Genomic DNA, 24,364 nt, shown 5'->3' with positions numbered 1-24,364 from the left:
ACCAGAATCCCTAAGGTACATTGAAGACAAGGTTGGCAAAACCCTCCACGACACTGAAGCACTGGTATCTTCAAAGCTAACAACACCACTGGCCAAGCAAGTGAAAACAGAGATAAATAAATGGGACTATCTCAAACTAAGCAGTTTCTGCACCTGAAGAGAAACAGTGACCAAAGTACAAAGACAATCCACAGAATGGGAAAGGATATTTACACAGTACCCATCTGATAAAGAGTTGATATCAAGGATATACAATGCACTGGTTGAACTCCACAAGAAGAAAACTGCCAACCTGATCAAAAAATGGGGTGATGAAATGAACAGAAACTTTCCCAAAGAAGAAATCTGAATGGCTGAGAGGCACATGAGAAAATGTTCAACATCACTAATCATCAGGGAGATGCAGATCAAAACAAAAGCAACTGGTGTTGGCGTGGATGTGGGGAGAAAGGGACTCTCCTTCACTGCTGGTGGGAATGCCGACTGGTTCAGCCCTTTTGGAAAACAATATGGACGATTCTCAAAAAATTAGAAATTAAGCTTCCATTTGACCCAGCAATACCACTCCTGGGAATATATCCCGGAGAGGCAAAAAGGTATAGTAGAGATGCCATCTGCATTTATATGTTCATTGCAGCACTGTTTACAGTAGCCAAAATCTGGAATAAAACAGAGTGCCCCAAAACAGATGACTGGTTAAAGAAACTCTGGTACATATACACAGTGGAATACTATGTAGCTGTCAGAAAACATGAAGTCATAAAATTTGCATATAAGTGGATCAACATGGAAAGTATCATGTTGAGTGAAATGAGTCAGAAAGAAAGAGACAGACATAGAATATTGCACTCATATGTGGAATATAAAATAGCTGAGAAGTACAAGTTTGCAATGATGCAATTTCTGGCAGATATTTCTCTGGACTTGGTTACTAAAATACTAAAATACAGAAATCCAAAAGCATGCAGCCGCTAGTGCAGCCACTCGACCTCATATCTCTTCATTCTCAGCAATGGAAAACAAATTATCAAATGCTTTCTTTTCAGCAGGTCCGACTTTAGGGGGGAGAAACTCCAAACAATAATAGTGAGTTTTGTTGAAATATTGAATGTAATCAAAGTAAATTGAAAGTAAAATTAAATTTGTCCATTACACATGCAGGGGGGTGGGGAGCTAGAGATGTGGGGGGGGCGGGGTGGAGCTATACTGTGATTCTTGGTGGTGGAATATGTGCACTAGTTAATGGATGGGTGTTCGAGCATTGTATAACTGAGACTTAAACCTGAAAACTTTGTAACTTTTCACATTGTGACTCAATAAAAAATTTTTAAAAAATAGAAATAAAATAAATATTATCTGTGAAAATGCTAATTAAGAAGAAAATTGTTGCTGAACCCTTGAACGATTTAACTGGTAAATAAACATGAATGTATATACAAATAAAAATATTTTTTAAATGAAAAAAAAGTCTGTGCAGTTTTCATCCCTTTTTTCTTTTTGAAAAATTCAGATGGTGCCTCTGAAACTTAAAAAGAACAGAAAAAGGAAATAAAAACATATTATCCTGAGAATTTTAGTTTAGATGATATGACAACCGCAAAGTGAGAGCAAGTATATTGTAGCATTGCTGGACAGAACCTTAATGATGCCTTTGTAGTGATAAGATCCCCTGGTTCTCGGGTAGATGAGAATTTTCAACATGCTACCTACTTCCTCATTACTGTACTAAAAATACGCTCCTGGTGATGTTTCTCCGTCAGTTTCTGTGCATATGATGTGTGGTTATATATGTTGATGTATATTCTTTACCAGCATGGACTCAACATTCAACCACATAATTTCCCCTTGAAAAGTCATAAATATATAGAGAAACTGTTATATTCCCCCTAACTCAGCACAAAGTCAGGCCTCCATTACCCTTTCCAAACTTGTTTTCAGAGCCCATGCTAGCCAGACTCACTTCTCAAATTATAAGATTTCTTTATGGCCCATAAATCCCTTCTTTTCTATCCAGCTGTTCCTATAATGTTTGGAGGACAAAACACTGAAGAAAGACACTTAGTTGTGTGGATTCCCATCAAAAATACAGAAGTCTCTGCTTTTAGTCTGTTACTTATCACCTCGGTGGGATAGGGAAACTAGAGAGGACTCACCTACCGTTAAAGGTGACTTATTCCTGGACCTGCAGGGGCCCTTGGCAGCCAGGAAGCAGTCATTTACTTCATGCCCAAATATTCTCTCAAAACTGGTAACCGCTTCACACACACAATCAAAAAGAGAAAAACCACTTCAGAATGAGAAGTATTAGAAGAGAAGGAAATTTATTACATTTATTTTCCTATGTTCCCAGAATCACTTTCAGAACTTACTTTGAAAACTCAAGTGCAAATTTTAAAGGGTTTTAAAAACATTTTGGGGGAAGAAAACGAGAAAGTTAGTATTTCATTAATGAATTTTTCTCCAATTTCTGTGACATAGAAAACAATCCGCACAAAGGAAAAAGATTAATAATTTGCTAGCAATTCAAATAATTCTTAAATTCCACAGAAATCAATAGTGACTATAAAGCCAGTTTGGAAATAGTTATGATATTTACTATTTGAAATAAGATCTCTTTTTAAATTAAAGTACCTGAAGATGTATGAATGCACACACATAAAACAGATCTATGAACACCATACACCATAAAAACGTTGATGGAGAACTTGAAGGAATGTGTCATTACAAAATAGAATAAGAGCTTTAAAAGAACCTGTAGAAACCACTAATGTAACGAGACCTGTTCTTAAGAAATGATTTTTGAGGGTGATAAGTTAAATACACTAAAATAGGAGCTAAATGAAAGCAGAATGGTTTTATAATATATAACACAAGTCTAAGTACACAGGACAGGGTTTCTCATTTATCAGTGACAGAGGCAAATAGAAAGGCCGACCTAAATCTTATCAGCTATGCCCTTAGCAGGGCAAGCAAGGAACAGCTAGCTACAAATATCAAAAGCAGAAACAACATAAAAAGCTTGGTGCATTTGCTTGACTGATGATAATCAGAACAGCCCCAAAATATATTTTTTTAAGTCAAGGAAGGGAGTCAAAGGCATTCCATAAATAACACCCTTTGGCATGTTCTTGTCCTTTTACCAATAAGGACTGCCAATTTTCAAATGAGCAAGGAAGTGTATGCATCGGAAGTCAGTCTAGATTTTTCAAAAAACAACTCTTCTGATCATTGTTCCCTTCAAATGACAAAGTGAGAAGCTACAGATGAAGCTGAGTTGGACTGAACAGTAGGAGACACAACTGTCACTCTTGTTAAGTCATGGCTTGAAGGAAATATATCTTCTCTAATCTCTGGAAATGGGGTCAGATTGCAGGACCCTTCAGACTTGCTCTCCAGGAAAATGAAAGGAATAAGGTGATATTATCACAAAGCATATGATCAACTCCTCCAGGAACAGGAGAGCAATTCATAATCATAAGCAGTATTGTCTAATGGGACAGAGGCAAGACAGAGAGAGGGGGAGAGGTCCTACTAGGGACCTCATTCAAAAGCAGCCCTGGGACATCTAGAGTTTTCGTTAGAGCAGGTTTAGGGAAGAAGCCTAGAATGAGCATTTCAAACTTTTTTTCCCTCAGCCATTCTAGCACAAGCAAATCCTCAAATTTCAGCTGGAAGCAATGTTAAAATTAGTGAGTGAGAAATCGTGACACTGCTTTCCCTAGGAGGAGGAGACTAGGAAATAGATTTCTTCCTTGCTGTATTTCCTTTGGTCTGCCACAAATAAGTGCTGAGACTACACAGCACACTTGGACATACTCAAAACGACATAGCGTTCTTGGAAGTAAATCTCGGAATACTGCTGTTTCTCTGCTCTGTCCCCCAGGCGTAGGGTGATAGGAGAGAGAACAGAGTTGACTATAATGGACATGTCTATATTATTTCCTTAAGGGGGGGGGGGAGGCATGAAGTGAGACAGAAACTGCTGAATTGGATTATTATTTAGCGGTCCTGTCTGGAAATTCAGAGGCTGGGAGAGAAAAATCATCAGCGAATAATTCAGAAAACTGGGTATGATATTCCCCTCTCTCCTCCAGAAATTGTGTGCTGCATTGCTCATTTCAGTCATGAAAATACTTACAAGACAAACTTTGTGCAAAACACGGCCACAAATACTGCACGAATTTCTGATATTGGCACAGGTAGTAAGACTCTGTAAGTATTATGACAATATTATAGAATCTGAGTTCCTCCTGTATAAAATGGCAACCTTGACCTTCAGCTGGTCCCTGGATCAGAAATAATATGAATATCGTGTTGGAGCAACACAGTGAACAGATTCTATACACAGTGGCTGCTTTTGTTGCTGCGACTAGTCTAACTGTAAACATCTATATCACATGAACAATTAAATGAGTTCCGGAGTCTCATCATGGCCAGGAGATAATTGAGTAGATTACTAAGCTTCAGACTCAGCTCCTCCATCTCTGATTCCTGGATTCTGTCTACAGCTTTGTGTAGACCTTTGCTCAGAGTGCCAGCTGAGTCCGTGCATAGAGGGAGGAAGGGCCCGGCATCCATGCGTCTCAGGAGGAGAACAATGCACCTTCCCTAAAAAGAGTCCGGGTTCTGGTGGTTCTAACATAGTACCCTCGACTGAGTGACTTGATCGCTGTGACTGTGTTTGGGGCCCACAGTCCTGGAGTTTGGACGTTCAAGTTCAAGGCACCATCAGGTTTGGTGTCCGGTGAGAGCTTCCCTCCTCCGTCGCTATCTACTTGGCTCTCTTCTCAGGGCGTCCACACGTGGCCAAGAGCTCGTTCCCTTCTGGTCTCAGGAGATCACTAATACTTTTTACGGGGTCTCTACCGCAGCATCTATTCACCTCCTAACGTCCCCCCAGCCACCCCACACTATCACATAGAAATGAGTTTTAAATAATATTTTTCAATATTGAAAAGAATTTGCAATATTCAGTCCACGGCAGGGAAGGTTGTCAGAATAACACGGCAGTTCCTAAGGGAGAGCGGGGGGCCAGTGGCCAAGGGGCAGCGTGAACCTGGGCTCCTCCGGTGGGTGCCAACCCAGAGCTACTCTGTGATGTCTCAGTCCCCTTTGCTACTTAAATTTGACCTATTTCCTTTGAGAGTTTTCTGTGGTGTAGGCTAATCCTTCTGTGCAGCAGTCTGGGTTTATGGGGAGACAAAATAATAATAATAATAATAATAATATTACAGTTAGAAAAAAAGGCAGGATTTGGGCAGAAAGAAAGTGGCAAGGGCAGGTTATCTACTCTCTTTCCAACCTGCTTCATCTCCCACAAACACTCTCCAGGGCGAGACTCCAGAATGCCAGACCCCATTAGTGGATGAAATAGGATTGCCAGTTCAGTTGACCTTCCCCCAAACCTGCACAATAAGGACATTACTGGTGGCAGAAAAGGAGAAAAATAGGTGTTTTTCTCCAAAGCAGATGATTTTCTCTTAAAAATAAACCCAGAGTAGGGCGTGAGGGCATCCCCTGCTATTTTTAATTTCCACAGGCTTAAGTTGGTACAAATGAATTAGTATCCTCAATAAAAGGGGTGGGGAGGGAAAACATATTAAACATTTATAGACAGAAAATTGCAGAAATTATGAAGATGAGCAACCTAAAAGCAGTATTCTGCGCTTTCAGGCAACCCCATGCATTCCTCAAATTATGTAAATGCACTTAAGAAAATCGGAATTCTTTGAAATGTAGGAGTCTCCAGGACTGCATCTCTCCTGGCCCAGGGCTCTCTAGACAGGCATTTACTCATTTTGTTGTTAATCAGGGAAAGAAGCCATTTAGCCTCCCAAGGATTGGAAAATAGAGGGCTCTAACTCAGAGGAAAAGGAGCCCTCAGTGGGCGTTACCAGGAAACTAGAGCAAGGGACCTTCTTATGTCAGTGCACAGTGGGAGGAACTTTGAAGCTCTCCTTGCTTGCAGAGACAGTCACGACTGCGATATCCGAAATTTCCCTTCCATCTAGTATCCAAATACTGCAAAAGGAAATGAATATATGTGGATTCATTCGCTCTGTTTCTAATGCCTTTTTTTAAAAAAAAAATCTACTGATGGGGGCTGGAGCAATAGCACAGCGGGTAGGGAGTTTGCCTTGCACACGACCGACCCGGGTTCGATTCCCAGCATCTCATATGGTCCCCTGAGCACCACCAGGATTGATTCCTGAGTGCAAAGCCAGGAGTGGCCCCTGTGCATCGCCAGGTGTGACCCATAAAAAGCAAATAAATAAATAAATATATAAAAATAAAAATAAAAAAATCTATTGCATTCTTCTATTTATTCAGAGAGATGTATAATATTCAAACATAAAATTTAACTAAATGTTCAATATGTAATGCCTTTTAAAAACAATTAAGTCACCATGGATTATAAAGTTTTCATTTTGGGGTTTCAGGAATATAACATTTCATCACCAATCCCTTCACCAGTATCTGTTACCCTTTACAAAGCCACCCTCACTCCCACCCCTTTTGACCCAACCACTGCCTCCCTCTGTGACAGCCACATTTAGTAACTTTTGACACTGGGTTTTACAGCACTGTTTTCAATAGGGTATGTGCATAACACTGACTACCTTTTGCCCACTCTCCTCCCCCTGAACTCTCCCCGCCCCCGACCATTGTTGTATTGTTCCCTTCCCTGTCCTCTCTCTTCCCCTCCCCTCAAGTGACACCTTCCTGAAGGAGACCAAAAACTAGAATAGAAAAGGAAGAAAGGAAGAAGAGGAGACAAAATAACCATTCTCATGAGCATATCCGAAGTCATAGCAAAGTGACTTTAAATTGATGTTTTAATAACAAGTAATGAAAAAGATTTTCATTTGGCTTGTGTTTTGTAAATATGTGAATATGCTTAAATGGTCCTTATGATATATATATATATATATATATATATATATATACTGATATATACATTTGTGGTCATTATTACCAGTTCACAACAATAGGATTTATGTTCATAAAACCACTTCAAGAAGAGAAATACCAGCATGCCTTTGTAGTAGCAATTCCTTGTCTACAAATGTCCTCAGGCATTAGAGTGTAAAGGTCAACGCTATCCTATCTTGCTGTACCTAATTATCACCAAACCCCAATTAGAAGACTTCCAATCAATTGCCTAATGTTTTGTGATCTATTCCCAGGGCTATGAGTTATGTGTGTTCTAGGTATGATTTACAATAGTGATCAAGACTTTCATTATAGTGGCTCATAAAATAGTAGCTTCCAGCCACTCGAATGCAGTTCCGTCTTTTTCTTCCTTACAAACATAGATCAGTACTGTGAGTGCAACATCATAGCGGAGAAAATAAATTGCAGTGCAGTAGAAACGGCATGGTTCATGCCCTTTGGGAGCCCATATGGAAATGGAAATATCAGCTTACCCCTGAGAAAGGACAAGAGGAAATGGGTTTAAATTTACAGAAAGTGGGGACAACAAAATCATTTTCATCCTGCGTTTACCTCCTGCAGCCGGAAAGGAGAGCTATCTTCCAGGTGAGTCAGAGAAGCAAGTGAAGAAAATGAAGAAATTATCTGGCTGGCCATGAAAAAAGATATCAAGGAAAAATATGGTGTAATACCTCCTAGTTTTTAATTTACACTTTTTATTTTTTAATTTATATCATTGGAACAAAACTGAAACAAGTTTAAGCCAAAAGATCCATTATTCAATAATTTTAAAGTTAGAAACTAGTTGCTAGTAACAGTAGGACTCTGGCAGTTATGGGGAGATCTCAAGATGCAAAAATTAAGCCAGTGTTGATTTGCTTGGAATAATAATCCAGCAGTATGGCCATTGTTTCCTTATTGGCTTCTGGATCCAGTTTCTTCCTTCTTTGCTTCAAATAAAATCATCAAACCAGTCCAAACCAAACTGCTCCCAATGTAATTTGCTGAAAATTACCTCAATATGTCCGGAAGCCACACAAAATATTTAGCAAAAACATTTGTTTCAAAACCAAACCCAGAATGGTGGTAAAATATTGCAGGGTAGGTGGAACGTCAGCCCCTGCGATTTCACCATCAGCTGGAGGAAAATGAAGTTTCTTAATTATCCTGGAGAAAGGTTTTTCTCATCTGTAAAATGGAGAATTGTTTTTGAGGGTTAAAGGGCAATGAGGAATAGGGATAAATATGATTTAGTGGAAGACATAAACTATTCAAGTAGAAACAATAAATAAAAATGGTGGAATGGAGAGAATATATCTCAGCACAATGTTTTGGGAGAACTAAATAGAACAGAGAAGAAAACTGCAGTTAAGATAAGTAGTCAGAAAGGAAGAAATGGAATTAGAGAGAAATATACTAGACGTGTTAAGGAAAAGGCATGATGATAATGCAGGAAAGTTAACATAGAGGGCAGGAGACAAGAGTATTATTTTGGATTATAAGTAAATCCTCAAGCATGTTAGAGCAAAGGTTCTGTAAGTATTTCATTGGTATTTTAGGGTGAGTCTCTAATCAACCAGGAATTGGGGAACATTTTTCTCATTTCATTTACATTCCCATTCAGATCAAATAGCATGTGGTCTTCAAAGAGTTTTATAATAATTATACAACAGACTTAGTCGTTAAAAAGGTTTCTTTCCACTACAAATACATTATGAACTGATTTGGCTTTCAGTACAGCTATTTTTTACAGTAAATAAATAAACAAAGTAAATCATTTATGGAAGAACCCTGGGTTTTCTCCAGACAAAGGAAATGCATGTTGAAATCAAGGATCAGGTATAACATTTCAGAGTTTGAAACAGGGAAATGAAGTTTCTAGAATACATTAACTTGCCACAAGCCTATCATCAAAGACAAAAGTTCTGACAGAGCTTTGTGCATGGGTTTGGAGTGATAATTTTCTTTTAAAAAAAATTTTAGGTGTTGGAGCCATAGCACAGCAGGTAGGGCATTCGCCTTGCACATGGCTGATCCAGGTTTGATCCCCAGCATCCCATATGGTCCCCCAAACACCGCCAGGAGTAATTCCTGAGTGCATGATCCAGGAGTAATCCCTGTGCATCACCAGGTGTAACCCAAAAAGCAAAAAAAAAAAAAAATTATTAGACCATACTCAGCTTTGTTCAGGGCTTACTCATGACTCTCCCCTCAGGGATCACTCCTAGTGGGCTCAGGGGACCGTGTCGGGTGACAGGGATGGAAACCAGGTCAGCCACGTGCAAGGCAAGTACCCTGTCTGCTGTATTACTGCTCGGGCCCTGGAGTGATACTTTTATAAATGTCAGTTTTCTTGTCTCCAGGCTGAGCCCCCACCTACTTTGTGGGACACTCTGAGCTTTAAAGGTACCCTTAATGTCAATAATTTGTCACAGTGCCTGGAGCGCACTTTGCATCCACAGATGACAGCCAGCACGGCAGAGACTCACAGCACTATGATCGCTAATCCACCTGAACAATGCTCGTGAGAAAGAGAACAGCTCCATTGCTCTAGGGAGAGGTGGCATGTTATTACTGAGCGACAACAATTTCCTTTTTCAGGGGATGGAGATGGCATCAATCCATTTATCTTTAATGCTTTTTAAAATTTTGGCACTGTGGTGGTTTACAAGCCATTATTGGGAGGCTTCCATCCATGGTCCAGCACCACACGCTCTCCGCTTCTCTCTCCCATTGGCCCTAGTTTTCTGCTTCTGTCTCTGGGCATATGTTAGTTCCCTATTGAGTTTCTTCATCTAAGGACAAATGTTTCGAACATAAAAGCACGGCCATAAGCAGAGTCACAAAGAGAAGCTTGCAGATGCTAACCAGGCTCAGGCCTTTCCCCTCACTAAGTCCAGATACTCAGCAACTTCTGGGGACAAAGAAGGTGCCAGTAGCACTAACGAAGGTCATTTGAGCAAATTGAGAATGGCTTAGTCATGGTTAGGTCTGGGACAAGGAACAGATATGGAGACCTTGGGGAAGGGCACATCTCAGCGTGGAGGAAAGAGCACAGGACTGGGAGCATGTGGGTCAATCTCTTCCCCCTCACTTCCCAGCCCTGAAACTTTCTCAAAAGTTTTCTACAACAGAGGATTTCCCCTTAACCGTAGGACATTTCAGTTAACCACAGGACATTTCAGTAGACGTATCTTAAAGTCTATTCAATTTATGTGGATTTAAAACTTGGATTACAAACAATAATAATTAAATCATTGAGCAGGGATCAATATAATGCATTAATTATCATCATCATCATCATCATCATCCCCTTGATCATCGATTTTCTCGAGCGGTCTCAGTAAGATTTCCATTCGTCCTAGCCCTGAGATATTAGAAGCCTCTCTTTACTTGCCCTTCCCAATGGTGTCACATTGGAGGCTCTTTCAAGGTCAGGGTAATGAGACCCATCATTAATTATAATCTTTCTAATAATAATACATAAGAAATATATCTAATACTGTGTTACAAATGCTATTATTATTATCAAGTTCTATAAACTCTAATAAAAATGGTCAGAACTGAGGAAAAAATGAAAAATATCAGATATTACTTCTACCTATATAATTCTGAAAGAGAAATTTTTAGGAATCAAATATAAACAATATACTGCAGTTTTAGTGCCACTTCACTGGGATAATATTTCCTCCTATTTCACAAAAAATGGATTCCCCCAAGAATTGAATAAAAATAACAAATCAGATTTGAGGAAAATCTCGTATTTAATTTCTTGTTATAAAATTTAAGGTGTGGAAAAGCACAGGAAGGAGGTTGAAAATAGCACAGTGTTGTGTCATTGCACACTTGTTTTCTGTCACAAATTGAATTATTTTAAAGCATATACATTATTCATACTCTTGAGGGTTGAGCTCATCTATCAACACATCCCCTTCCACTGTGAATTTAAGTGTAAATAAAGGAACATGGGGGTTCAAAAACTTGATATGTATTTACATGAGGTTTCACATTCACATATATCTTGTTAGTCAGGGGAAAAGAGTTAACTGAACTCAACTTCCAATGCACTCATAGTCCAACAACTATACTTTATTTTTTATCTCCTATAAGCCACCATCACAACTCAACAAAAGAATACTTCCCACCCCCAAAGTGGGAAATAGACACTGGTAAAGAGACAGCTGTTGGAAAATTATGACTGAAACCCAATCGTGAACAACTTTGTAAATGTGCATCTCACTGTAATTAATTAAAAATAAAATAAAAGAAAGAAAAATAAAACTGTTGGGAAAAACAAGAATACTTCACATATTTCAGAGTTTAAAAGAATTTTTTGATGCATACCGTGACCTAGAGACTTTATAATAGAACATGAAAGATTGCATGGAACATTTTATTTTTTTCAATTTGAATAGACACTTGTCAAAAACAAGAACCGAACCGACTTTGGAATATCAAGTCAGATAGTCAAATCTAGTCCAGAAAGTAGAGCTGTGTTGAGACAAGAATACCAGAGGCTTTCAGGGGGAAACTGTGGTTTCTTTCCCTTTGGGAAGATTCCTCATGTAGAAACGTCCACATCAAAGAACCAGGAAAAGCATTGGAATGGATAAAGAATTTTGTGTAAAAGAATGGGTTTGTTTACAGCTCTTTTTTTTAATATTATCTCCTGAATAATATCAATAATATCTAATAATTATAATAACTAATAATATATAATAATTAATAATAATAATATAATATCTTCTGGTCCCTGAAGCTCCATTTGCTCTCAGTGGAATGAACATCTCCGAATGCAGCAGTTACGTGTACCTGGGTCGGGAAATCAACATGAGGAATGACTTGGTGCTAGAACTGCTCAGGAGGAAGAAAGCAACGTGGAATGCATTCAAGAACGTCGAAGAAGTGGTTAAGAGAATGAAGAACCTCCAACTCTGGGCACATCTTTTCGATTCCACGGTTCTTCGTGCACTAACATATGCCTCAGAGACCTGGGCCCTACGCAAATAGGATGAGAATGCTGTTAGGGTATCCCAAAGAGGAATCGAAAGAGCTATGCTGAGAATATCATGTCTCACTCAAGTGATAGAAAGAATCCAGAGTTCTGACCTCCGTCGATGGTCAAAAATCAGGGATGCTGTCTCGTTTGCTAAGGCATCAAAAATCAGATGGGGTGGTTATGTAATGCGATTCAGAGGCGACCATTGGACTAGAGCTGTTACCAACTGGATTCCATGGGACGTCAGAAGACCTTGTGGCCGCCCACCAACTAGATGGTCAGATTTCTTCTTCAAATCTTTGAATGAACGATTTGAGGCTCTTCCTGTTCTTGGAGCAAGCAGATATCATTGGGCTGCACTAGCTTGCGACAGGGACAAATGGAGACGTTACTGGCACCCGCTTGAGCAAATCGAAGATCAACGAGACTACAAGTGACAGAAGTGATATCTTCTGAAGAAAGGTCAATTGAAGTATAATATTCGTTTGTCCTTTCTGCCTTTCCACAGGGGGCTTAGGTTTATTGGGCTACTCCCATCACAGTGCTCCCATTCCTCTGTGTTTATTTGTAAACTCTTTCTTTGTGCTTTGCTTCCACAACCAGTCAATCACCTTTATCTTCTAATCAGACTCTGTTAATGATCACGATCACGAAATCCCATTGATCGTCGAATTTCTCGAGTGGTCTCAGTAACCTCTACATTTGTCCTATCCCTGAGATTTTAGAAGCCTCTTTCTACTTGGTCTTCCCAATGATGCCGCATTGGAGGCTCTTTCAGGGTCAGGGGAATGAGATCCAGCTTGATACTGGCTTTGGCATATGAAAACATCATGGGAAGCTTGCGAGGCTGTCCCATGTGGGCAGGAAACTCTCAGTAGCTTACGAATTTCTCCCAGAGAGAGAAGTTGGTTATAAGATATCGCTCTGGGAGCTTGCTTTTAAGTCTCTGGATGTTGGCCATTGATGGGATTACACACATCTGGGTTTCTCTGCCGGTACCTTCATGCGAACGTGTGGAGAGGGGCCTCGAGCATGGCTGTGGCTAGGTTCCGGTGGTCTTGGGCCACCAGGAGCTCTGCTTGGGCGGGGAGGGAAGCTGGAGCCCACCCCCTCCGAGGGTCCCCGGGGAAGACAGCCAGGCATGTGGGCAAGAGACTCTGTTAACTTGTAAATATTGCTTTTCTCTTATCCTTAAGCACTTTGCATAGTTAATTCAGAGTAATGTCCTTTTTTGTATAGATACAAGAAGATGGTTAATGCTATGCTTTTGTAACTTTGGAGTTAACTGACTCTGAATGATTCACTCTTGGGCATCTGTCCTCTCGACTTCAGCCTCAGTTGCCCTTAGTTCATAGCACCCCAAAAGCAGGGTCCTGACAAGGAACTGTATGGACCCAGGTCAAGCTGTAAGCTACCCTGGCATCGAAATGGGCCTGGCCAAAGTGCCATAATACTTAACTATAAGTTAAGAGCATGGTCATGGATAAATTCTGTCATGATCCAAAAAGTAACAGCTGGATTAGGACCCTACTGGGGTTAGGAAAGACTAATCTGGCCTGAGCACTGTGGTCCGAGATTTATAGCGAGACGTCCCCAGGAGAGCCACCCTACAAGCTTAATATATATCTTATTTTGTCCATAAAAAGTAACTAATATTAAAAAGTAGAATTAAGATGTTAATTAAGCTATTGGACTAAGGAAAGTAGAAACACCTAGGTGGTATTTCTGCCCTTGAGCCTGATCTCCTGGCTATAGGTGATCAGCAAGGGATCTGATATATTGATTGTGCTACCGACCTGACTTGGGTGTGTGGTGGCTACCCCCAATGCGGGGAGGGGGTGTTGGTGAGAGGGGGGAGAGAGACACCATGGAGACAAGTCGGGGTGTGGAGAGACTAGCAAGGGGGACAGGAGGAGACAAGAATGAGGGGCAGAGTGAGACTGGAATGGGGAGCTTAGTGAGATTGGAACAGGCTCGTGGGGAGAATGGAATGAACGGCAACTGGTCACCAACCGCCCTGGCCCTTGTTTCCTCCTTTGTCTGCCCATGGCGGGGAAGTGGTGTGAGACCACCAAATGCATGCAGCGAGAGACAACCCTGGACTCCTAGTTGTCTGGTGCTTACACAGTCAATGAGAATGGGATTAAGAACAGACTGTGTCCACAGGCAGAGTTTTCAGATGGTGATGTATTCCTGGAGCCAGGAATGTCCTTGGTTCCCAGTTCCCCCCCAGGCTTCTGTCCAGAAAGAGGCATCCACCCTGGTACGTTCCCAGCACATGCGTCTCTGCTAGGAAAATAGCAGCTCTAGAGTCTTAAGCAACACAGAGCTGGGAGCTCCTACCATAAAGGACTAATCAGAGAAGGTATTGTGGGTCCTAGGTTTCTGTTGCATCTACTCAACTCTGCTCTTGTAATGCATTAACAGTGAAGAGATCAAAGAGCTAAAGTAACTGTGTTTCAATAAAACTTTATTCACATGAAGAGATTGAGGGCCTAATTTGCCTTCAAAGGAGGTCTTATGATACCCTTTGGTTTGACATATTCAAATAGTGGTTCTTTCACTCAGTCAGTTTAAAGCAAACGATCAGGAGAAAGGTGGTTTAAGAAAGTCATTAGAAAGCTTCAAGTTTATGTCAGGGTTGAAAGCAAAGGGCTAGTATAATAGCACGGTGGAACTGAACCATAATTGCTGGCAAAGCGTTCTGTGATATTCCCTTTAGTGGCTCCTGATTCGTGCTTGCTACAGTCTTCTGTCAAGAGTTGACAGTTTATGGCGATTTCCCTAGGCAGCATTCAGTGACTTGGATGGGTGACTTCCTAAAAAATATCGTTTAATTTTTAGGTATTAAAAAATTGGAGGCTAAAACAAATCTGTATTAGCCACAAATTTAAATCTAGTGTATATATATATATATATATAGTTAGAGCTAATATATTGTGATACTGAGATATTTAACATGTGTAAAAGACAATGTATTGTTACTGTAATTAATATTAAATAAAGCATTTCTGGAACATGAATATGTATGCAATTTTATGCATTAATTAAAATAATCTATTTAATTTTATGTTATATGATACAATAAATTTTGTTATATCCCAATACAATAAATTTTGTTATATCCCAATATATATTATACTTCTACAAGCAAAACTGTGTCTAAGGGCTGGAGCCATCATACACAAAATGTAAGTTGCTTACCTTGCAAGCACCAGGCCCAGATTTTATTCCTGACATCCCAGATGACCCCCAAGTCCACCAGGAGTGATCCCTGAGTGCAGAGCCAGAAGTAAGTCCTGAGCATAGCTGGGTGTTGCTGAGAAAAAAAAAGGGGGTCCCAAGAAAAGGAGAAGGAATAGGGAAATGAAAAATTACTTCAATTTTATACAGAATTATTGTTTTAAGTAATATATATACTTTGATGAGTTTATATTTGCTTCACTTAATACTCAAAACTGTGAGATAGCTATGTATTTCAGGAGATAAGACTAAGATGTAGAAATAAGGCTTAAATTGGGCAAGCCGAATCGGTCAGAGGCAATATGATTGGAATCCAAATGGAATGATGAGAAGAAAGTAGCTCTACCTAACAAGAAACCAACAAGTCTTAGTCTTTAGAACAGAGAAGCACTTTGCCTACTTGAGGAAAGCATAGGTTAATCTCCCTCAAGACAGAATAAAGTTTGGGGCCAGAGAGAAGGCACGGTGGGACATTTGCCTTGCATGCAGCCACCTGGGGCTCAATCCCTGGCATCCTGTATGGTTCACAGGAGCTTCCCTGCCAGAAGGCGACCCCCAAGTGCAGAGCCAGAGAAAGCCTCAAAACTGCCAGGTGTGACTAAAAAACAAAAGGTAAAGTTCTGGGCTGCAACAAGCAAGAACAGAATACTCAATGGGTTATCTCCTTAGGGCTTCACACACCATAGTAATGAGCTTAACTTTTGTTCTAAGGTCACTGAGAAGTGATCAGAAGGTTTCATGCAGGAGCTTATGTTAAAAGTATCACTTCGATAGCTTTGTGAAAGAAAAATAGATATTGCACGGCCATTTTACAGAAGAGTGGATGTACCTAAGTAATAGTTAAGTAGGGTCTTGGACAAGATAAGTACTTGTTTACCTCTTATATTAAACAAGGATTCAGAATATCCATTCATAATCTGTGTGTGTTTTAATATTGGAAGCTAAGAAAAGGGGAAAATAAAGGAGTGTTGCCAAATATTGGACTTACTCAGATAACACCACTTGGGAATAAATGAGTTTGGGGCTGGAGAAATTAAAAGTTTGTATGCCTATTGGGAAACCAAGTAGGGAGTACAAGTAGGTTGTTGGATTGAAGTTTTAGAGCTCAAGAGCATAGATGGAGATATACATATGTATGTACATATAAGCGTAACTGCGGAGATGCAGAGAGGAAAGACATACTTGTAAGTCAGCAGCATGTAGAGCATCATGAGGAAGATTATAACAAAGCAGAGATTCTCACTCGGAACTGAGGATCAGGGTCAAGTTGCTAAGCTCATGCTTTGCATGTGGGAGCCCAGTGTCCAATGCAGGCACCATGTGGTCTTCAAGGCACTATCACGGGAACTCCTCAGCACCCCTGGGATGCGCGCCCACCTCATAACATTGGAATCACATAAAGGGGAAGGAGTCATGATCGTTTGGCTTCTACCATTCCAAATAGGTTAGTGCGTCCTGACTTAATCCATGTTCTCAAATGCATGCACAGCAGGACATATAACATTTATAGAGGGTCAAACATTAGATAAGTGATGAGTTCATAACTGTCTACTAAGTCTACTAATTCTTAAGGAGATGGAATGGTTTACACTAAACTATTCATGATGGTCTAAGGATGAGACTGACACCATGACAGGCTGCAACTCACCTCAAGTTTCAACTAGACCTGCTTTTCTTCCTCAGAAACAGGACTTGAAACATCTGGTAAATTCCCAGTGAACTGCCAGATGGGTCTGGCCGATCATGAGGGGTCACTATGCCCTCCCTGGAAACACCACAAACCGTTACTGGGAACTATTGTCTAAGAAAAAAAAAAACAAGCTGACCACTGTTGCCTGACCACTGTTGCCTGACCACTGTTGCCAAAGTGCTTGCTTAACTTTGAAACATTGAAACCTATATAGTGAGTTAGAGTCAGGGTCTTTGTCAAGACTCCACTGCGTTGGATGAGACTTGGACCCTAGCTCGAGCTAGCAATAAAGTTCCTTCCCTTTTGCATTATCATGTGTGGACCTGGTCTCTCCACACCTGTGGATCTGAAATTCGGGCATAACAACTGCAGTGAAGATGGAAATAAAGTTCACCACCCTAATATTGAAACAGAAAACTCAATTGGAAGCCTCTGCACTCACCCAGGGAAGACAAAACCACATCTTCAGTGACCACTTGCTTTCCTGGACTCGTCTTTTTGAACTGACCCGTCACAGTGTCCTCTCTCTCCGTCTTGATGTGTCATCGGCTCCTAGAACTTCACCTCTGGCTGTTTCCTGACTCCCGCTCTCCGGGTTCCCAGGGAGAATATCACGCAGCTCCAAAGGCAGACCACAGAGACCCCCTCACCACCAGTCCTCACCGCAGGCTTCCCTCTCCCTGGGCTCCAGGCTCAGATTTCAAATTTTCTACTTGATCACAGCTGTTGTGTTTCAGATAGAATAAATCCAAAGCCTCTTCCATTGTTTTCCGCCCACTGCTTGCTCTGCCTCTAGTAATCTCTTAACCAATGGCATCTTTTACTGCAGCGACAGCCATGACAGAAACATGGGAACTATCCTTGACTTTTCGATTACCTCCCACATTGAATCAGCTCTGTCAGTTATATCCCAATCATTTTCAGGCCTCTTTTTTTCCCCCTCCTGTTCCCAGGGCTGTTGCAAATACTTTGTCATCTTTTGCATAGACTGTTTCAAGCTTTTTAACTGTTTGCAGAATCTCTCAACCCATTTCTCCCTGGTTTGTAGGCCTTCGGGGGCATCTCTTTTCTCTCTGGCTGTCTACGTCAAAGAGGTTTTTGTGGTTTCGGTCCTGGGGTGCTGGATTTCTTCAGAAATGTTTTCAGTCATAATCTAAATCACATAAGGAAGCATATTTAGGATGATAAAATGACAAAACCCTGCCACAAGCTTTTATTGTCTACACTAATTCTAGTAACTTATAGTCCATTAGCTACCAGAGACAATGGATTTTTTGTAGTCAAAAAAAAAAAAAGAAAATGAAGACCAAGATGAATTCTGTTTTATATCCAAATAGCATCGCTTCAGATTATCCAACCAAATGAGTATCTTCTTATGGTCTAAAGAGAGAGATAGTAAGAGATTGTGAGCTATGGTATGGCAATCATTTATAATAATATGGATATCACACAGTCTAACCCCTGCAGTAATGGTATGGAGAACAAGTTTGTATCAAAGCGGTGGTTTTATTTATTAGTTCTGTGGTGCCGTGGACTAAATTCAAAACCTTGTACTTGCAAGGCATGTTCTCTACTACTCAATAATGGGGCTCCCCGAGCAAAGTTTTAATCTAAAAGAAACCACAAGTATAATGTTAAATTATAAGTTTTATAATGTATAGCATTAGTTTAACATGTGGATTTGTTTTGATTATATAAGATCTTTATAAATAAGGAGCTATGCTTTGTTCTCTCTCTCTCTATATATATATATGTACACAATGCATGTGTGCAAGTAAGGCTAAAAAATAAGTGAACAATGGAAGTCATAGAGATATTTTTTAAAAGGCTTCCATATGCTACCCATGTTTAAGGAGTGCCACTTTACGAGCTCAAATCCAAATGTCTCAATATGGTAACAAATTCGTCCAAGATCCAACTCCCCTCATATCCTACTGCTAAATGTTCTCGAGTGCAGCCAATTCAAATAACTTATTTTGTCTAAGATATCTTTGCTTTCTTCTATGATATGTTTTGAATTTTAGGTTCCTTTGCCCTCATATCCCCTGTTGTCATGAGTCTAAACTCAATTCCATCTGATACACTTATTGTATTTTAATGCTTTCTCATGTCTTTCTTCGCAACCCCAAGCAGACAGGTGAAAGGAAGCAGTCTTTTCCCAAATTCTTTCTCTAGGACTGCATACATCTATACTGATGCTAACTACAATGTATTGTTTGTTAATTGATTTAGAAGGCTTTCTAAAGCCAGTAAAATTAGAGATTTTACTCATCCTTGCACTATTTGTCTCTGGCTTTTATCTTAGAATGAAGTACTTAATGGGTAATTATGTATGTACATATTCATGTCCAAATAGGAGATATGTGCAGAGATGGATAGATGATGAAAGTATAGATGGACGGAAAATGGATGGATCTATGGATGTGTAGGTAGAAGAGACTGATGAGTAATAGGTAAATGGATAAACTGATAGGTTGATGACTAGATTACTTTTTTTTTTTGCTTTTTGGATCACACCCAGCGATGCACAGGGGTTACTCCTGGCTCTGCATTCAGGAATCACCCCTGGCAGTGCTCAGGGGACCATATTGGATGCTGGGAATCGAACCCGGGTCGGCCGCGTGCAAGGCAAATGCCTGACAATTAAGAATATAATAGGGTTGGAGTAATAGCATAGCTGGTAGGGCATTTGCCTTGCACTCGGCCTACCCGGGTTCAATTCCCAGCATCCCATATGGTCCCCCGAATACCGCCAGGAGTGATTCCTGAGTACAGAGCCAGAGGTAACCCCTGTGCATCAGCGGATGTGACCCAAAAAGCAAAAGCAAAAGAATATAATACATTTTATGTTAAAAACAACTGAGAAATCATCTTCCTTCCAAATAACATTCAGAATTTCTTTAGATTTCAAATTATGTTTTATTACCACAATGACTTCGCATGTAGATTATGCTATATAATTTAATTTATCAGTATTTTCATACATTTATCAATGCAATTTTGAAAAAAAAAAACTTGATTACAGATCTCCTTTGATTGATATATAGAAAACTTTGGACAGTAAACTTAAATCTTAAAGTGTTTATTTTTAAAAGTATATCTTATCAAATATTACATTATGTTTTCTACATTTTTCTAGTGAAATTATAATGGTAAGAAAGCCATACATTTGATGTGCCATTTCAAATTAATAAAAAGTGACATGTCAAAATGACAGTTGATAGGAGCAATGTAGTTCCATTTGAACAAGAAATGCTCTGGTTAACTGATTTTTCTCCACAGGCTCATAAACTCTCTTAGAACTGTTAATTACAAATGGAGGCCAATTGCATACTAATTATTCTTTGTTTAATTTGTGCTTTAAAAATGCTCCTGAGTTTTGCTAGTTTTTACATGGTTTTGGCTCCAGTATTTGCTAGTACAGAAATTTAGCCATGCAAGCAATTGATTCACAAATAAAGTATAAATTTTTTGTCATAACTTTATAATATTCCTCTTTTCTTTTGGCTTTTAGCCACGTACAGAAGATTCATATAATAAATGACACAAAAAATAGTGTCATTGAAAAAATATATTTTATATTATTTTAATAGTTTCCTTATATTTTATATAGATTCTTCCTTTGATATCTTATTCAGAAAGCATGACAGTATAGGAAGCAAATAAAGGTACAAAGGAAAAAATGAGCATTGCAATAAAATCATGTAAATTTCTTTAATGTAACAAATAATGAAATGAGGAATATGCATTTTATGAAGGGAAATTATATGCAAACATAAATTTTCTTTTTGTTTCTCTTCACATGTTCTTTCTTAAAGAAATAAAGTCCACAGTTGAGTTTTGGGAGCAATTCAGTGCATTTAGGTGCAATCCTAAATAATCCCTTTGGGTTTTCTGATAAATCGTGAAACTGATGCAGTAGAATTTGCCTATACATTTATCTGAACAGTAACTGAATTAATTCATTGGCTACAACTTTTCGGGTAAGAAGTCTACATAAACATTGACTGCAGTGAAATGAAGTTAAGGGCAATGTAGTGTGTTAGAGAAGGAAATTAGATGGTTATTCTTAGTTTGCCAAAGAAAAGTGGAATGGAGCAGCACAGTGAGTCTATTATGGCAGTTTTTGAAAGTCACACAATTACTGATTTATGGAACTTAGATTTGAACCCAGGTCTGCCTGATTATAAATGCCCAGCTTTCTGTCTCCTACTCTGTGAAATGCACTTTTCTTCACACAGCATATGCATTCAACTCTTGATCATGAAGAATCATGGGTGATTTGATTTGCAGGAAAGCTGACAAAGAATGATGTCAGAATCCTGTTTTTCTTTCCTTCCATTCCAAAGAAGAATATGGAGTGAATTAATTCTCTAGGGTCATTTGATAGCAATCCACTGAGAATACTGAAGGGAAAGAGTTTGAAAATTGAAAAATGAATATAAAATTGTTGATATTTGATAAGAACTGAAGAGTCTTGTAAACATAGGTGAGTATTTCCACAAATGATTTCTAATTCTTAGAGGAAAGAAAAGGGAATTCTCCGATTACTAAAACCATTTGCCTCTGAATATATCTGCCTAAACTCCCTGCTCTCAACCATTCTCCTGTTTAAGAGTTCTGTATAGTAAACTGTCATTCATAGACATTTCATTCTATTCTTTTTCATACTTTTTCTGTTTCCCTGTAGGATCTTGAAGACCTATCCATTCTTCCCTATCCACGATCCAGCCACTAGAATCTTTTCTCTTTGTACAAAGTTGTAGGGAAAACAAAATCTCTGTCTTTCTTAACCTTGTCTGCTAATTTCCTTTACTGTTGTCAGAAAAGCGAACTACTAGCTTAAATTACTGTTCATCCATGCTTTTAAGCATAGATGCCATATTTGAAAAATCATGTAGGAAAAAGCTTATTACATTTTTCTACCTGGTTAAGATTTTTGTCTCTTTGGAAATTTCTCTTTACAAGTAGAAATTAAGGACACTGAATGTTGAACCTTATGTAACACATAGAAACTGATTTATAATGATGCACACCTGATACTTACATAATGTTATAATGCAACTTTGATAAATGCTCTGTTAAGTAAGAATGTTTTAAATGAAGACAAGGCCAAGGAGAAACTGAAAGTCCCAACTAATGTTATGACTTAATTGCACATAAAATATTTCTTTGGGATAAATTCTGTGTTTACAGTTACATTTGTTGTTACTTAGCCCTGGTCCACTTAATAGCCCATCACTGAGTATTTAATACTAAATTAAGTAAGCAGTTATTTTCCCTAGCTGAAAACCTTCTTGAACATGAACTTGCTGTCTTATCACCATATTCAGTAACTAGAAATCTCTTAAAATACAGAAGGTACAAAATAAATAGAAATCAAATGAAACTCACATGTAGTTATCAGTTTTTCAGTTAAGTTGTATTTAAGCAATGAGGGAGATAGTGACAATCTAGTGAACAGACATCGAAACTTGATGAGCAGATGTGCTTCTGTTCTCTTGTGCCTCTCTATCTTCCACTTACCTCTCTTTTTTTTAAGTCATCTGAACTTAATCCTTATACCATTTCCAAAGGGCCAGTAAAATGAGTAAGTGATATAATAGCCATAGTGCTCGCATCCTTCTTATTTAACGGAAATGTTTCCAGAAGATGAAATGAAGGCTGCAGTCTGGGAAGGGTGCTAGCTTCCTCTCTCCCCTCCGCTGAGACTCTGAGAGCGTGCATTGATCCCGGCAACCCAGGCTGAAGTAGGGAAGAATTCAGTTGAAATAAGGTTGATGAAGAAAACAATGGGAATGAATAAATAAATACTGGCCATTAGGGGAAGCCCACTTGCCTTTTTCTGGGCTGTGTTGATCACCTTGGGTGATGGATGAGAGCAGTCAGTTGGGAAGATCAAGTAAAACAGACTAAGATAAATAACAAAGACCAAAGAAACCCAGAACTCTCTCACAGGCTTTCATGAATAGCAACTTGTCTGAAGTTTGTATTTTAAAAAGCAAAAATTAAGTTGCTTTGATTATGTTTCTCACTATACCTTTAAAACAGGAACCAAAGATGATTCCGAGAAAGGCTCGGGATATGGCACAATCTCTGGGAAGCTCCCGAGTCTCTCATTAAACCCTGAAAAGCTTTGTTGAAGGCTAAACCCCAAGACTGCTTGGGACAAGTTTTTCTATGTTCCCTAAGAACAGAACCTCGTTCTTCCGCCCAGAGCCAATGCCTTCGCTGAATTCGTTTCTACAGTGTTGACACATGTTCTCCACACACGTCGTAAATGTGCCACCCTCATGGTCCCCGTTTAATTACTGTTTATTAGAAATGAGTTCCCTCCACATTCCAGTGTGGCACTTCTCATTTTTCAGCCAGTGACGTTTCCTCTCATGGAAAGTTTACCCCCGGCTACCGAGAGTGTGATCCCGAGTGCTCAGTGATTTGAAGATGTGGAGACGGTGGCTGGAAGGCTGAGACCAACGCGTTTTTGCTGATAATGAAGGTTCCACAAAATACGCACGGAGGAGAAATGATAGCAATCATTGCATTTTCAAAATAAATTCTCTCTGTATTCTGAATTCAATGTTCTAGGTCTCCGGGCTGGCCCAATGACCTCATTTCAGAAAATAGACAGCTGATTTACCAGGAATAACAATTTTTCCTTATCTGATTGCTCACCTCTAAAGTATGCTGGGTGACACACAGAAGCATGGAGACAAGAAAGGGACATGACACAATTGGTGCAACAAAATAGTCAGTGCAAATTTGAGCTAGTTTTTACAAATATTCTATAAAATAACAACCGGCCTTAATGGAATGTCAAGGGCAGAATGTTAGAGTAACCAAATACACAGGAATATTTTTTTAAATCAAATAAATTAATAGATTATTTTTTCTGTAAGAGTCAGGTATACCCAAATCTCTGAAATAAATATTTTTGATAAGCAAAGCTCCTAGTAAGACAATGAGGCTATTTATTATCACCAGGGAAGGGCATTGCCACACAATATAAGAAGCTGAGATTTAAAAACTTTGGGTAATTAATTTCAATCAGAGCTGAATTCAAGGTCGGTTGTGTAATACCAGCCATTATTTTCCCTTTGCTACCTTTGGCAGGGATTTCACATGGCTCATCCATAAATAATTAAAACCAAAGTTTTTGCTGCATCAGCTTAACTACTGCAGGGAAATGCAGAGGTCCGAGATTTTATTTCATTTGGAACCCTTAATAGAAAAGGAAACAACCTTCTTTATATATTAAGAAATGAGTCTCACTTCCTGCATAAACAACACCATTTCTTTTTAAGCGTTCAATATGTTCAGTTCCATCTGGACCTTTCGAAACTGCTTGAGTAAATTGAGAAAAATTGCAAAAGCCAAAGCCTTATGCACATATTGCCAGCATGAACTCATTGAAATTGGAGGTAACCTCCAACTGACAATGTGAGTCATCAGGATAATGTAATATTTTGGGGGTGCATGAAGAAACAATGATTTGAAAT

Source organism: Sorex araneus, chromosome 1 (genome assembly GCF_027595985.1).
Source record: "Sorex araneus isolate mSorAra2 chromosome 1, mSorAra2.pri, whole genome shotgun sequence".
NCBI lineage: Eukaryota > Metazoa > Chordata > Mammalia > Eulipotyphla > Soricidae > Sorex > Sorex araneus.
Note: the sequence above shows the minus strand (reverse complement) of the source record.